This window comes from Bombus pascuorum, chromosome 17, assembly GCF_905332965.1.
Source record: "Bombus pascuorum chromosome 17, iyBomPasc1.1, whole genome shotgun sequence".
Lineage (NCBI taxonomy): Eukaryota > Metazoa > Arthropoda > Insecta > Hymenoptera > Apidae > Bombus > Bombus pascuorum.
This window is the reverse complement of record NC_083504.1, coordinates 3,182,682-3,197,628: the sequence shown is the minus strand read 5'-3', so window position 1 is coordinate 3,197,628 and position 14,947 is coordinate 3,182,682. Positions and strand designations below refer to the sequence as shown.

Below are 14,947 nucleotides of genomic sequence, written 5' to 3'. Positions count from 1 at the left end.
TATGGAATAAATGTACAAGTACCTTGTTCATGGATAAGAGTCCATACGACTGATGGTAAACTTGTCTATTTATTGAGGGGAATTACGGCTTAACCGCTACGCGTTAGTCATACTATCAGAGAATCACTTACCATGATTCATATAAACCATCTTCAGGTATATATTTACAAAGTAATCAAATTTAGCGAATTACAAACGATATTGACGCGTCACAAGCTTCACTCGACTCGAGTAAATCTATTTTACACCGTCTATAATTTCCAAAATAAAATCTTACCTCCTCAACAAGTACCCGCAAAATTTCACGGTCGATAATTTCGATCGTTACTTCACCAATCGCGTACTAACTTCGGAGTCGATCAACGAAACCTTGATCGACGAACCGTAATTGCTAACTCGCAGAAAAGCCTGGCGATCCGTTGGTCCAAAGTCTGGACCCCAGTACGAGAATAAAGTGGCGAAACAGCGACGTTGCAGCCGGGTAGACTAGATAAAATACAAAATTTATGGAAAACGAGGGGAAGAGAAAGGTGAACGTTGCAGGTCGGAGAAGCGAGATGCAATCAGAGGGAGAGGACCAGCCTGTAAACTGGCGAACCGGCCAGCGCTCTCTCGACCGACGCTCGGAGGAGCTCCCAAATGAATTTGAATAAAAATGGGACGCGTGACGAGATGGAATAGCCAAGGGGCGCAGGAGTAGGGGGATGAAGGTTGGAAAAGGAGACGGAGAGTGTTCCAGGGGTGGTCGAACGGGTAGGCGGTTACGGCGCGTTGTGTTTCTGTTTGTACGAGAAAAATGGATATTCCGATGTCCGTGTGTATACCGTTGCCATATATGACTAACATGTTTTTACAACGTTGGTTTATGTTGTCGCGATGAAAACACCGATTCGGGCGAAGCTGACTCTTCTCTTTTACCTTTTTGTATTATTTGCCGACAGCAAGCTTTGCTTTCTATCCGCTGTACGGATAGATAGAAGAGGCCCGAGAAGTTCATCGAACATTCTCTGCTATCGTATCGACAAAAGTTCTGTTTCGTTCCCTTTTTTAATTTGATTACTAATTGATACGCGATAGTTTCGTTCGAACAGCAACAGAATAGAGCAACGCCTTTATCGACCCGGGTGGTAGTTTAATTTTGCGCGTAATAAAGTAGATTGGAATTTTCTGTAAGTTTTGATACAATTTTCGAACGCGTGTTACCGCTTTGATGCCTGCCGCGTAACCATCGAAGGAGAATTCGCCGTTCCTTCGAAACTTTTCTAATTTTCCTTTTATTTATACGACGCTTGATCCTGGTCACCACGAATTTGATCTACACCGTGTGCGTGCGTGTGTCGTCGCAAAAACTTATCGATTTCTCGTTTTTATATCGTTCGATAAAAGGTACGCGCTATACCGTTTCGATTTTATCGTGAACGGGTTCTCCGATCGAGGAGGTCATGGGAAACGTGTTCAAAGATGGAAACGATTTTGCGGCGCGCGTTGAGAAGCATGGCCGCCGTCGGACTATGGCGTTCTCCCGCTTTCGATCCGTTCGTTCCTCTCTCGGTTCTACCTCCTTCGGCTATTCCTTTCACTCGACATCCCCACTTCGGGGAATCACGATTTGGTGCGAACCTACGAGCGTGCACCAGGGAATCCAGAACCCAGCCCAGGCCCAACCTAACCTGATCAACAGCCTCGTACAGCCGTACCTGTAACGCCGGATCGTGTCCAACTTATTCTTCGGCCAATTCCCTTGCCAAGCTACGTGTCTTTTAAGCTTTCCGAGGGAAACTGATTCGTTTCTCTCGGACTCGATGAAAGTTGCATCTTCTTCCTTGGAATAAACGAAACTATAAACGGGCTATGGTCACGGTAGATGCGTGTTTCGACAGATACTTCAAAGAAACGAAGTATTTATATACTGGCTATGCAAAGTATCGAGGCACGTCCTTATTTTCCAACGAAACACTTTTATTTTCGCGGTATGAAAGTCTTGCGGTCATACGAGATCACGCAACCGAGATACCAAATCATATGAAGTTTTATAACATACTGGGACTTAATTAATCGGTACGTAAAGGTTACAGCGTGTCGATACTTTTTGTAGCCACTGTATACAGACTCTTACAAGCGTACGCATCTCCGTCTTCGGATGTTTCGTTCGTCGGAACGCGTGTCCGCTGCGACCATAGCTTTCCACTTCATGTGCGACTCTGTATTCCATAGAATGGTACAGTGACATCGGAATTGAGAAAGCAGAATCGATGCGAAGGAGGCGTTCGCGAAACGCGATGCCAACGCGGAGAAATAGAAACGTTTCGGCCAAAGGAGAGACACATGTGCGGCGTAGTCGAGAGAACGACCACGGTGTTACCGGGTTGCCCACGCACGCGAGCCAGCCATTTTGAATTCCAGCAGGCTTTCTGCAACGACCGAGTCGGAAAGGGAGGGAGCCTGCGGATACCGTGTCCTCGTCTTATTTTTCAGATGTCAAAGGACCGAGGCCACGAGGCAATATTGTTGATACTTGATGTTGCAGCTATATTCGAGGGCTCGACTGCTGCGCGCTCTTCTTGGCGGGAGAGCCGTTTTCTCCTCTCCCGTCGATTCTTTTTCTACCAGAGTTTGCCTCGCGCTTTCCTCCGATCTCCTTCTCCTTCGGTTCCTTGAATCGTGACTTTAAGATCCAACTTCTACCAAAGGTAAACGTTGGAGATGGAAAGCGCCAACTAAGGAGGCATTAGCTCGAAGAAGATGCGTCGACTCGTCGCTCGATGACCGATCCACGCGATGCACCGATTCCTTTCTTGAGATCACGTTTCTATCAAAGACGAAGGCGTGTCATATTTACAGGAGCAGAGATCAAAGCCGACCTGACCGAAACTGAGCTTCGTCCATGTATAAATTTGGTTACTCCGAGCAAAGTTCAAGATTGAATTTCAAGACGTGGAGGTTTAGCCTCTTAACCTCTGGTTGTGTAATTACACAAAATAAATGAGAAAGACGAACCCGGTTAATAGGTCGATGGAAGCCGCCTCGTCTAGCGAATCCCTAAATATCTGTTGTTTTACGATCGAGAAACGCTGGTAGATGATAGAGATTCAGAGACGAGCATAAACGTAGAGACGCGTTTAATCGTGCTGCATACAGAGGATGCTAGATGGTTTCCCGTTAGCCTGGATAATGTAATGGCGGCTAGATGCATGGGCGTGAGAAAGAGAGAGCTTTGGACGCGTCTAGAGCACAGCGTCGCCAGAGGTGTCGGATATCTTCCACTTAACTGCGACTGCGATTTGGCGGAGATAGAGAGCAGCCCGAGTACGAAAGCTTGCCGGTCGCGCTCGTCCACTTAATCAACCGTACGAGCCGCAATATTCATAACTTACGGGGTATAATGTCGTAAAGTTTATCCCATGTCCGTGTTTTTACGGAACGACCTCGAATTTATTTGAATTCCCCGTGCTTCTTCGGTCACCATTTTCTACACGAATCGCGCGCGTATTCCGCTTCGACGCAGCGACTCTTTATCGCGAGCTGGCCTCTTGCGCTTTCCACGATACGATTCGTTCGTCCTTCTTCTCTTTTTCTTTTCCCCTTCGCTCCTTAACGTCGTTTCTCTTGTTTCTTCCATGGTTTCGTGTCTAATAAGCTGCAGAATTTATTTTCCTCGCGACCAATGCTTATTACGCGCCTCGCGTGTTCCACCGGTTCGTTTATCAAAGCCGTTCGAATTTTTCCTCCTTCGGCTTCCTCCTTCGGCTTCCTCCGTCCACGACCTCACTCGATACTCCATACTCGTAATTTTTCCTTCGCGTAATTTATCGTCGTTGCAATATTAATATCGCTGGAACCTGTGTCCGAAAGAGATCTTCGGAAATCGATCGACCCAAGCGTCAAGGTTATCTCCATATCGATACACTCTATAGGGTAGTTTCTCCGACTGGACCCTTGTAAATCTCGATCTGCTGCCTCCCCTACCACCCGGCCTCTTTCTTCAGAACGACCGTACTTCGTGGAAGTTTCCTATTTCGTCCTTGGAGAGACCCTCGCAAATAGAGCACCTTTTAGGCGATAGATAGTCGTAGCGAAACCAGACGATTCTCGTCGCCAGAACAACGAATTCTAGTCCATCTAGTAAAAAATTACTCCACTTACGCGAGGAACGAAGCCAGTAATCTTTAAACATACCCATATCTTGACGCTGTTCCTCAAATATTTTTTAATAATTATTCCTACACTTATCGCCGACGATTCTTTCGCTTCTCCCAATTTCTTCGAAACTAGAATGACTGGCGAGGAAGAGGAAATTGACGGGGTCGAGGATGGTCCAAAGAATGTAGGATTAACGCGCACAAATTATTATCGCGCGGTATTTTTTGTTTTTTTAATATCAAACAACGCCTTGTTCGGGTTGTCTCGAAATAAAAGTTCCTGCGACCAGACTCGTCATCGGCAGTCATCCATAGTTGCGTTCGTCCTCCATGAGGTGGAGGATGTCCGGAAAAAACGGGGGCGGTGCGAAGATCGTCGGAGAGGCTTCGGGTCTGGTGGAAATCGCGCGGCTGCTACGAGGGGCCGTGTGTTGCCGAGCGTCGACTGATTATTTACTCAACGAGAATAGACTTCTATATCAACTTCCTATGTTTGGGATCACGCGCGCGCGCGCATAAAACCGGCGGATCGACCGGCCGATCTGTAAACGTTGAATTTTACGAGCGACGACAAGTTTACGCGAATCGCTCGTTACCCGCGCGACTTCTCGACTCATCCTCGCGATACGATCGAAGGAAAACGCTGACTATCTCTTTACCTGACAAACTTTGCAGATTTCCTATCGATATCCTTCGTTCGTCCGTGTATTCCATCGTAAAGCTGTAGCGACTAATTCGATGTGTATCTTTAATTGATTTGTAAACGTAAATACGATTTCCAATTTTATGTATAAATCTGATCAGCCGTCATCGTTGTCGAAGTGGTCGTCGCTTCCAAGAAAACTCTACATCTGGTCTTGAGGTTTTCTCAAGTACCGAAGCCATCGACAGCGTTAGACAAAAGACCGGGACGAAGACGAACCTTAAACTTCGTAGGGTAACACCGCTAGCGTGCGGACCTGGATCGGCTCGATTATATTCCGACCTGTATTTACACTTCGGTATTTAAAATATATCTTCTACCTTACAATTTATCCACGCGTTCCTTGGTATTCGCGTACATCTAATACCTCGACAATTGCGCTTACGAGTTGCAGAGATATATAACTTTTCAAGATCGGTATCGTACGATATCCACGGTATAGCGAATAAGTTAAAGGAAACCCAACAGGAATTCGTGTAAAGGGAGCGATTTAATTTCTACATTTAATAGAACGATAGGGTTATGCGTGGATTAGAGAGGATCGCAGAGGATCTGGTTGGAATTACAAATGAGATAAACGGGGGGTAGGAAGCTTTGCGTGTGCACGTTGTAAATATACAGAATTTACGTTCATGCAGCGTGCTTAAGGTTGATTTACACTGGACAGGGTATAAGGCAGAGTGCAGCGTATATACTACTATCATTGCTGGACACGTTGCGAAGGAGATTAGAAATATTTGGGAGCGTTCCATTTAAACAGCGAGCTTACGGATGGCTGACCGAAAAACACCAGAGTGTCGTGCATCGGACGAGTTAGTTACGAGGTCAATTAACGGGGGAATACCAAGGTTTAATGATCGTAAGGATTTTAGATGCTCGACATTAGCTTGATTAATGTTGACGTTCGATTTAAGTGTGCGGAGAACGACGAGGGAGGCCAACGTGGAAATCCCGATCTCTCACGGAGTTGTAAAACAAAATTCAACGAGGTTATAGCTGTGAGATGTTCGGAGGAACAGAAGTTGGCACAACAGCTTGAAAACCACTGTTTCAGCCGGTCGAGCGCTGGATGCTTCTAACGCGAACCTACATATTGTACTCGACCGTAATTGATCGCGAAATTAACTCCGAGCCAGATGCCAGTTCCTCGAAACAGCCAACCGCATTATCAGCGACAATTATCGCGCTGAGAATTCTTGCACCTGTTTTTCTCACCGCGTTGAGGGAACCTTTTATCGCCGAGTTTCAAACTTCGCAGCTCTAACTCCAAGTATAATCGCAGTTTCCATACGGTATAAATTAGCAACGTTTTTCCTAACGTTGCCAATTTCGTAATCGAGTTGATCCAGTTTGAATTTGACGAATTATAATTTAACGGAAAAATAATACTTGATCGCATTTTCGTCTACGAAGCTACGTCTATTTCACACGAAGCGCGAAAGTTATTTCGATACAAGAGGAAAATTTTATTTCTTTGCTTCTTCGCCTCTTTTGTTTGTCTTTTCTAGAAGCCTCGTTTATTTGCTTCTCTCAAAGAACATTTATGTGTCCGCCTATTTTCTTCGCCGGGAAAATAACTTTTCATCTTCGTGGAACAGGCCTTTTATTTATATTACCTCACCCTTTGCCGTCGCAATACGGGTAATGAAATGGGGTTGTTTTCTTTCGGCCGACCTTATCGACCCACCCTTCCCTGCCTTATCGATTCTTGGCTAATGACCTTTCACGCGCTTCGTACGATGGCGCTACGATCGAATCCCAGCTTCGAACCCTCCCTTTCGCTTTGCTTTCACCACCCCGTAATATCGAAAGTGTACAATTCAATAATTTACTTTTCTTCATTTAGCTCGAAAAACACAAACCTTTGTAGTTTATTCCGCGTCAAGCGGAACCTTCGCTCCTTGTTCTTCAAACGCAGAAAGAATATTCGGAATATAAAAGTTATAGATAAAATACATTTCCTAAAAGTATTTCCATTTGCTTGATCCATTGCCCCTTCTAAAGAGGTTATCCATTGAGGGCGACGAATCTGACGTTCTAATCTCGATAAAATATTTTCGGAAGGTGACGAGAGAGATAAATTGCCCCGTATTAGCAAACATTTGAATGGTAATTGATAGGTTTCGTACTTATGTTTTATTAAAACGAGACGCAAGAAGGGAAACGAAGCAGGATCGATGATACGATAGGACGAAGCTGCCTTCGCGAGATTCCATCAACGTTGAACGAATCGTAATTCAAGCGAACGCACGTCGACACGGTTGAGATTCAGCGGTGCATATAGGTACACGCGGTTCGCAATCGCGTCGTTCATCTTTTATGCCCCGACTTCCATCTCCGTTCCATTTACCTTTCAGAAAAGATTTCATCGCGGATCTCCATCCATTTTCCGTAACAATGATTCCACCCTTTGCCCCTTCTCCACCCGATCCCTTCTTTCGTCCCGTAGCCAGTTCCAATGACTCAGCTACGTTCCCATCTTCCTCGCTTCGACTAACTTACTGGCGGAAAAAATGCAAAGTAGCCGATCTCCAGGTTATTTATCGTCTGCCCTATCCTTCTCCGCTTCTACTTTAAACCTTAACCCCTTAGGATGCTTTCATATAATTACGTCGCTACACACGAGGCACGTCTTTCCCATTTAAATCTGGTTGCGTTTGACGCCGGATTTCTCTAATTGCATTCGCAATTGCATCGTCGACGAAACATGCAGTCGTATCATTTTATAAAGTCGTCGATTATTTCGTAAATGTAGAAAGAACAGAGTTCTCTGAGATCTATTGTAATTATTAATTCAAGCTAATGTTAAAAATTAATATTAAAGAGGCAGAAGTAGAATCTCCGATGCTATTCACCTACGAGCTCCTCCATCGTTTCTTACACGATGTGTCGCTTATATAGTCATGATATATCGTAATTTGTTTGCGTTAATAATCGCTATCGCATAGAAACGTTTTTTAATCGGAAACCGTAGCGATAAATATATTGTCGCGGCCAAGATAAAATACAGCCAGACGTTAGCTATTTTGCGATAAAGGCGAAGGGCATCGGATGCAACAAGTGTGAAGATACGACACTCCCTGCGCTTGCGATTCTTCCGGATAATGCTGCAAACATTTCATCGACCACATACCTTGCAAAAAACCATACTCTTAGATAGCGTTTCGAAGAAGCAGACACTCTGCAAAGCACGTTCGTAAGAATTCTTCTCAACATGCATATTGTACAGCGAGCGCGCGACGATGTTTCTTCGCTCGACCAAACCTTATTCTGTCAGTCCAAGATAAGTTTCCCTAGATAATTTGACATTTTCCGAACTACATAAATCACACGTGTACTTTACAAGGAACCCACGTTCTGCCCATCTTTTTTCTGTTTTTTTTAAGAGTTAGGGTTTCGTTTTACGATGAATGATCTCTCGAAGGATACAAAACGGGCGGTCGAGTGGTTGAAGAGCTCCTTCTCCGCGTTTCGTAGTCGCGTCTGGAGTTTTATCGAATATAGTCGATCGAAGCGAGCAGAGACGTTTTCAAGCGGTCGACAGCCGAATTCGAGGAATCGCGCGTTTCCTTTCGTCTTGCACTTTTCACACCCTTCGACTATGTAACTAATCGTCTCTGTTGATGTCGTTGCAGTTATTCCCAAATTATTCTCGAAATTCTCGAAATTTACGTAACGAAAGAACGTTTACGCGGTTCCTCGAACGTTTTCAAAGTTCCTGGGATTATTTTTAAACGACCATGGGATTATTAATTAAGAGAGGCTGAATTTCGTTATACGAAAGCGTAGAATTTCTGATGCGAGATTAACGTCAGGTTAATTAAGATGTTTCACATTTAAGAATCGACGTTAATGTCACCGAATGGAAGTTTTCAATATCTTCTGAATAATAACGAACTCTGCTTAATATTTATGAGATTAGATTACGTAATTTTCTCCACATCGGTGTATATAATTTCAACAACTATAGATACATACGTATTTTCCTTGAGATTTAGAATTCAACGTTTCATTCAAAGGTTCCTCGTAAGCTTTACCTTTGTGAATTAAATTCGATGGAAAATTAAACGAGTTCTCTTTTTCTTGGCGGCTGTACGTTCGTATTTCGTATTTCAGGCGCACTATCTATTCTCTGATCTGTCTGCGGCGACTACGATCGAGTAAACTTTCGCGAGCGGTACAGCTGAACGGCAAATGTAGCGATCTAAACACAAATTCCTGGTATGTAAACGCAGGCTTTCCTACGGTCTGATGCAACGAATTCCGTATATAAAAAGCCTACCGCCGAATTGTCGAGGATCGAGCATTTAGCGTAGCCTGAAAAAAGTTTCTCCAAGAATTTGCCGCGACGAGGCGTATATTTTTGGAAAAAGGGAATTGATCGTAACTCCTCCGTTTACAAAATTTGATAACAAAATGCTCCTAAGCTTCCCAAGTATAGCACACGCTTTGCGTAATAATTTGCAGTAACCAGTGACGTAAGAAATTCGAGCTGCGAGCAATTCTCTTGGAAATTTTGGAGGAAAAACTTGTCCCTCGTTGTCCAATCCGATCTTTACATCTGAAATAAAGTTGCTTGAGAATTGTTCCAAAAATTATACCGATTAAAATTGTATAGGTAAATTGTACGTATCGGATGTCATATCGGATTCTCGACGTAAATGGAAACGGTGGAACGAAGAAATAGAAGAGAAGCGAAGTAGCTGGCGTGCTGGTATAAAATAAAGTCTTATCTAAATTCTTGGACGGATTGCGAGGCGAGATAGAGAGGAAAAAAGGAAAAGGGGCGGACGTCTGGAAAGTAGACATTTTACTTCCAAGATGGACGAGCGTTGGAAAGGGGAAACTACGAACGAGAAAACAGAGGGTGAAGCTAGATGGATTGAGATAGAATAAGAGAAAGGTAGAGAGGGGATGGAGGATGGAAGGAGATCCACAGGAGTTGGGAGAGATAGCTAGGGTGGAACTGGCTGACTCTCATTAAGTTAAATTGTCTCTGAGGATGAGCTTCCTTAATTACTTAGCCCGGCTCGCCATCCTGCTGCCTCCCCTCGTCCGATGTCTCGCCTTTTATTCGCGCATACCGACGCGGATACAAATTTTATTCGCGAGACTGGATCCTCGTACGCGCTCTTCGTCGAATGCCTTCTCGCTGGTCCGCAAATACCTGAGGTCGAATCGCAATTAAGAAGGAATGAAAATTCACAGACGTGCTTTTTGGGAGGTCGTTCCTCCTTCGTGTTTTTCTCCTTTTCTTTTTGCTTGCAATTTATGCTCGTTACTTTTTCTAAAATTTATTTTAAAAAGCGTTCTCTCCTCCTGAAAATTCCTTGTTACGATAATCTAAAAAAAAAGAAACAGAAAAAAGAGAAAGAAGATAGAAAAATGAAGTTTGGACAGTCACTAGAGAAGATACTAGAATTATTCTTTGTTATTTTTTGGTCGAGAATGGATGCACCGGGTTTGAGTTCCAAGGCGAAGGAAAGGGGATACAGCAGGGCGAGGCAAAAGAGGAGAAGAAAGAGCCGGAGGTTGGGGAATGAGCAGCAGACGGAGGTAGGGAGGTTTGATAAGAGGTGGAAACGCGGAGACGAGGAAGGAGAGCTGCCTCTAAATATGCTAATACCCTCGACGTAGGGTAATGAGTTCCTCGCGCCACCACGATTCGCCGGACTGCTATGCATATATATTCAGCCATAAACACAACTTAGATTACTATATGTAACGTACCAACCGCCGTAGGGTGCACGACTTATTGGTTGCTCGACGGTATTTTCTCCTTCTTCTTTGTTCCCGCGACAAAGCGTCGTGGAATCCTCTTTGCGATTTGCCTTTGGCAGCAAAGGGGAGCAGCAAAATATTCGTTTTGTTACGATACCGAGAATCGTGTTTTATCCAAGGTGTTAGGTCGTAACTCCGTCATTGGTAGGTCGCAGCAGACGTTGATACTGAAATTGAAGAAAAATTTGAAACGAACTCTCCGTAGGCAAACAAATCTTTGCATTTTCTGTCGCGCTAACTTCCTCACTGCTCTAGGCTTTTAAATAATCGAAAAACAACCCTGCAGCTGCTTACCGAAGTCTCTACCATGTAGTCGATCTTCTAGTCGAGTTTTTGAAAAGTATTTCACGAAAAATCAAAATCTGCTTCGAGGAAGTCACGGGTGAAATATCGACGAGCATAAACGGACCCAGCTTGCCTACGGAGGGTTAAAAATTCGTTTGAATTGCAAGGAATTATTCGCGATATATTACATACAGAAATTGTTAGATACCTGACTTACGATGTTCGCACGTAGCTAGTTAATTAATGTCCGTGCGATCGATCTCGGGTATCAATCCGTGGGTCACGTCCACGAAAATTGTAGGGGCTTGAAAGCGGATCACGTAATTTCCGCAGAGTTTCAGTTCTGTTCCTATATCCGGGCCGCCATCTGTCCCTCATGCCTGGTCGTCCATCCCATTTTCAATTTCCACCACGTTCCTCGTTTCCTGCTTCTGGCCTAGTCGAACTCGCTTTCATCATAATGGAAGCTCGTTCTATTGGCTCTGCCGGAGCTAACTGCTTCACGGTCGTTTATACAATCTCTTAGGACGTACAAGAAACACTCCGTTCACGGAAAGGAAAAATTATCCCTTGATTGTTCTGCATTCGTCGATCCTGTACTTTTACACCTGTCGAACAATTAAAGTTCATTTGACGATCATTGGTAGGCGTTATTGCTGACAAATAAGCTTCTCAGAAACCGAGTCACTCCGCCTTTTAGTCATTAAGATGAGAAATTTTAAGAGAAAATTTCTGATTTCGTCGTTTCTTTGAAAAGCTTCTGAACGGTTCGTACATATGTGGAATGCAAGCAATCAATTAAAAGATCATATTCTTTTCACATGTTCTCTGCTATCGATGCATATATTACGTCGATTCAAATATACGAGCGATGCTACCGAAGGCGGCTTTTAGTTTCTGCGTGTGCGTTTGCACGTAATAGTCTAGGAACAGAGACAAAATAGCGGAAGCGTACAGGAACAAACGGTATCGTTTAAAGCAAAGAGATGTCTGGTGTATCTACGGTGCAGTTGCAATTCCAACTTATGTCATTGCTTTGAAACCGCTTGTCTAGCAAGACACGAGTATACGTATCTTCGATTTAAATTTCGATGTATGCAACGCGGAACTCCACGTCCAAGCGCTTCTATATTTCAATTTGAGAGTTAGTTGGTCGAAAGCGACGCGACCGTCGATTACCACCGACTACAAAGAGATTCTATTTCCAAAGCGTATGGGAAAAGATGTGAAGCGATCGTAAATTCGAAACGTCGCCTCGACTTTCAACGCGAAACACAGTTGGCTACGGCGAAAGCGAATCGCAAACCGCAATAAGCCCGTGATCGAGAGAAGGTTGGCGCTGAAACGAGGATCGAGTAATCTAGGCCACGCATCTACCGGCTTAATGGAGGTTAAGGAGGAATAAATCCGTGAGCGACGGAACGAAGAAGTCAGGGACACGAGGTGGCGCGTGGCCCGCGCCACGACGATGGATCACGATGCCCCGGGAAAAACTAGACTAGGCGTTTTTATGGGCCATCAAATTACGCCGACCACCTCATAAAATGTTTAAGCGGGCTTCTGTGCAAGACATTCAACCAGTGACTGGGCTAATGTCCTTTGGCAAAAGTGCATCTTTCTGTTTGCTACCTGCTACGTGTCCTTTTCATCGATTCGCTTTTGTCATACGATACTTTTCCATCGCTTTGACATTTTCTACTGTCTCTGTGTGCTTTGACGAATCGCACTTTGAAACACCAAAATCTGCAGGTATCATTACGGAAAATGAAGAAAGGTCACTGTGTATATATGCATAGGATATTGACCAAGGAAAAAGATAAGTTTCTCGATCTTCCTAAAACAAAATTTGAATGGACGACGTACCTACTGTATTGCAAAACTGTTAATAGAAGTACTTCATAAAAGGAAAATCAAGCCGTAACAATACCGATACGAAAGGATGTTTGAATTGGAAAACTCAAATTAGAAGAAGAGGATCGGTTCCATGAAGATAGAAAGAGAGTGAACTCCGAAGATCGTACCGTTATTAAAAAACAATACGTACCGTCCCTAAACAGAGAGCAGTTGGATATGCATTAGAATCGGTATGGCAATTTCTCTTGCTTGTCCAATATGTTTACCGCTTGACTCACGAACTCGAGTCTGTTTTCAAGGTACGCGTTGCATCGATAATCGACGACACGGCGAGAAGGAAGGAAGGAAGGAGGCGGCGGACGCTTTTACGAACTGCTACGTGATGGTCGAGGGCCATCACTGGCAACGCGCCGCCATTAAACGCGCCAGAAGAAATCGGGAAGTCGTTCCGCGAAGCGGTACCAGTTTGTCAAGTTCCGTGGACATTGAAATAGAGACATCAGCGCGGCCAATGAATCCGGCAGTAACAAAGAGAACCAACGACGAGAAGAAGGGACAGAAATGGTCGAAGAAAGATAGAAAGGAGGGAATGGCCGGGAAAAGAGGGGCTTGTGGGTGGAAGACAAGTCTCTCACTTGACTTTTGCTAATCCAGTGTCCGCGAGGTTGTGAATGAACGCATAAACGACAACGGCCTGCGTGAGCAACGGCGCCGTTAATATCGCGTGACAAGAATAAACGTCGGCCATAATTCAATATTGTAATTATACCCTCGTAACAAGCTTTATTGTGCCGATTAATATGCGTCGTTAAAGTAATTGCCGGTAGCGCGGACTACTCTCGCACCTATAATAGCCCGTTTAGCCATCTTAGACGCGGACATAGAGCATTGTGACACGCGATTCCCAATTTGTGGACGTTCTTCGCAGTTGTAACGCCGATTAATCGATTCGGACAGAGAGGCATTCGCGCGTGCTGCACGCACCCGGAACGTCTTTATTTACAACCAGTTATATATTTCGTTCATGGCCTTCTTAACGTTCTCTTCTACGTACGCTGTCTCGCGAAGGTATTTGGTCGCTTGTAGAAAACTTTACTGCGAATATCTACAGCAGCATATAACGCGAGACACGAATTTTCTTCAGCTTCGGAATTTGCGTGTTCTTTATTCGCGAAAGATCGAGGCGTATCCGATCGCTCAGCGAATCGGATCGAAATAAGAATTCAAGTTTATAGTTGTTACGTCGCTGTTGTTTCAAGTCGAGCTTACTTCCCTGTACGGTGTTTCTTTCGATAAGCGCGTTTAATGGGCGTAAGTTACAAGAGAGTATTACGTGGCTGACTGTGTCTAGAGGTTGAAAGAATCTCTGCATTTTGATAATTTGATATAGTATCGTTTGAATCGAACTATAGGCGACTGTTGACGATCGTTTGTAAAATCAGGACGTGTTCAGAGTCACGAGATCTTAACGATTCTGCGGTTTTTCCAAGGCAAATAAAAGATTTCCGAAGGAGAGAGAAAAAAGACGCTTATCGTTAATTAATCACGATCGTCGACTCTTTACCTTGTTACTGGAGAAATCGACTACTTTGTCGGACGGTTAATGGGATACCGTGCCAGTTTCACGCCTGTTCGTGGAAAAGGCGGTCGTGGAGCAAAGAAGGCTGGGCGGATCGCCGTTTCGGAAATGTTGCATCGAAAGAAATTTATCTTTATAGAAATTCTTTTCAGCCCGTCGACAAATGGAAATTAATCGGCCGCGAACGGTCCGAGAAATGTTCTTTTAATCTTACTGTGCGTTGTAAATAATAAGCTTTATCGCTTGGATAAAGGTAGTTAAACTCCAACCGACAACGATTACAATGATTTCTTTAACTCTCGCAGGATGATTATGGCACACTTAAAATAGAGATTATTAGATCGAGCAAACCTGATGGGCTTTCTCAAAGTCTACCATATAACGTGAAAATTAGCATAGCAGACAGTTTCCAAACCTCTGTTACATAATTCTCCTAGAATCCTTCCATCCTTCGACGATCGTCATCCGCTCCGTGCTTACAGAAAAATCGAAGAATCGACTAAAGATAGTATACAGGAAGATACACGAGAAATTCGCGGCGTTGAACATCCGCAATTATCGACTGCCCTCGAAGACCCGCGGCACGGAAGAGGGAAAAAAGCAGAA

At 44.2% G+C, this 14,947-nt stretch overlaps 1 protein-coding gene across 2 annotated transcripts in view; it reads left to right on the top strand.

Moving 5' to 3' along the window:
- Positions 1–14,947, top strand: part of LOC132915472 (homeobox protein php-3-like) — a 79,678-nt gene that overhangs the window by 39,402 nt on the left and 25,329 nt on the right. The gene's annotated exons all lie outside the window — the stretch shown is intronic.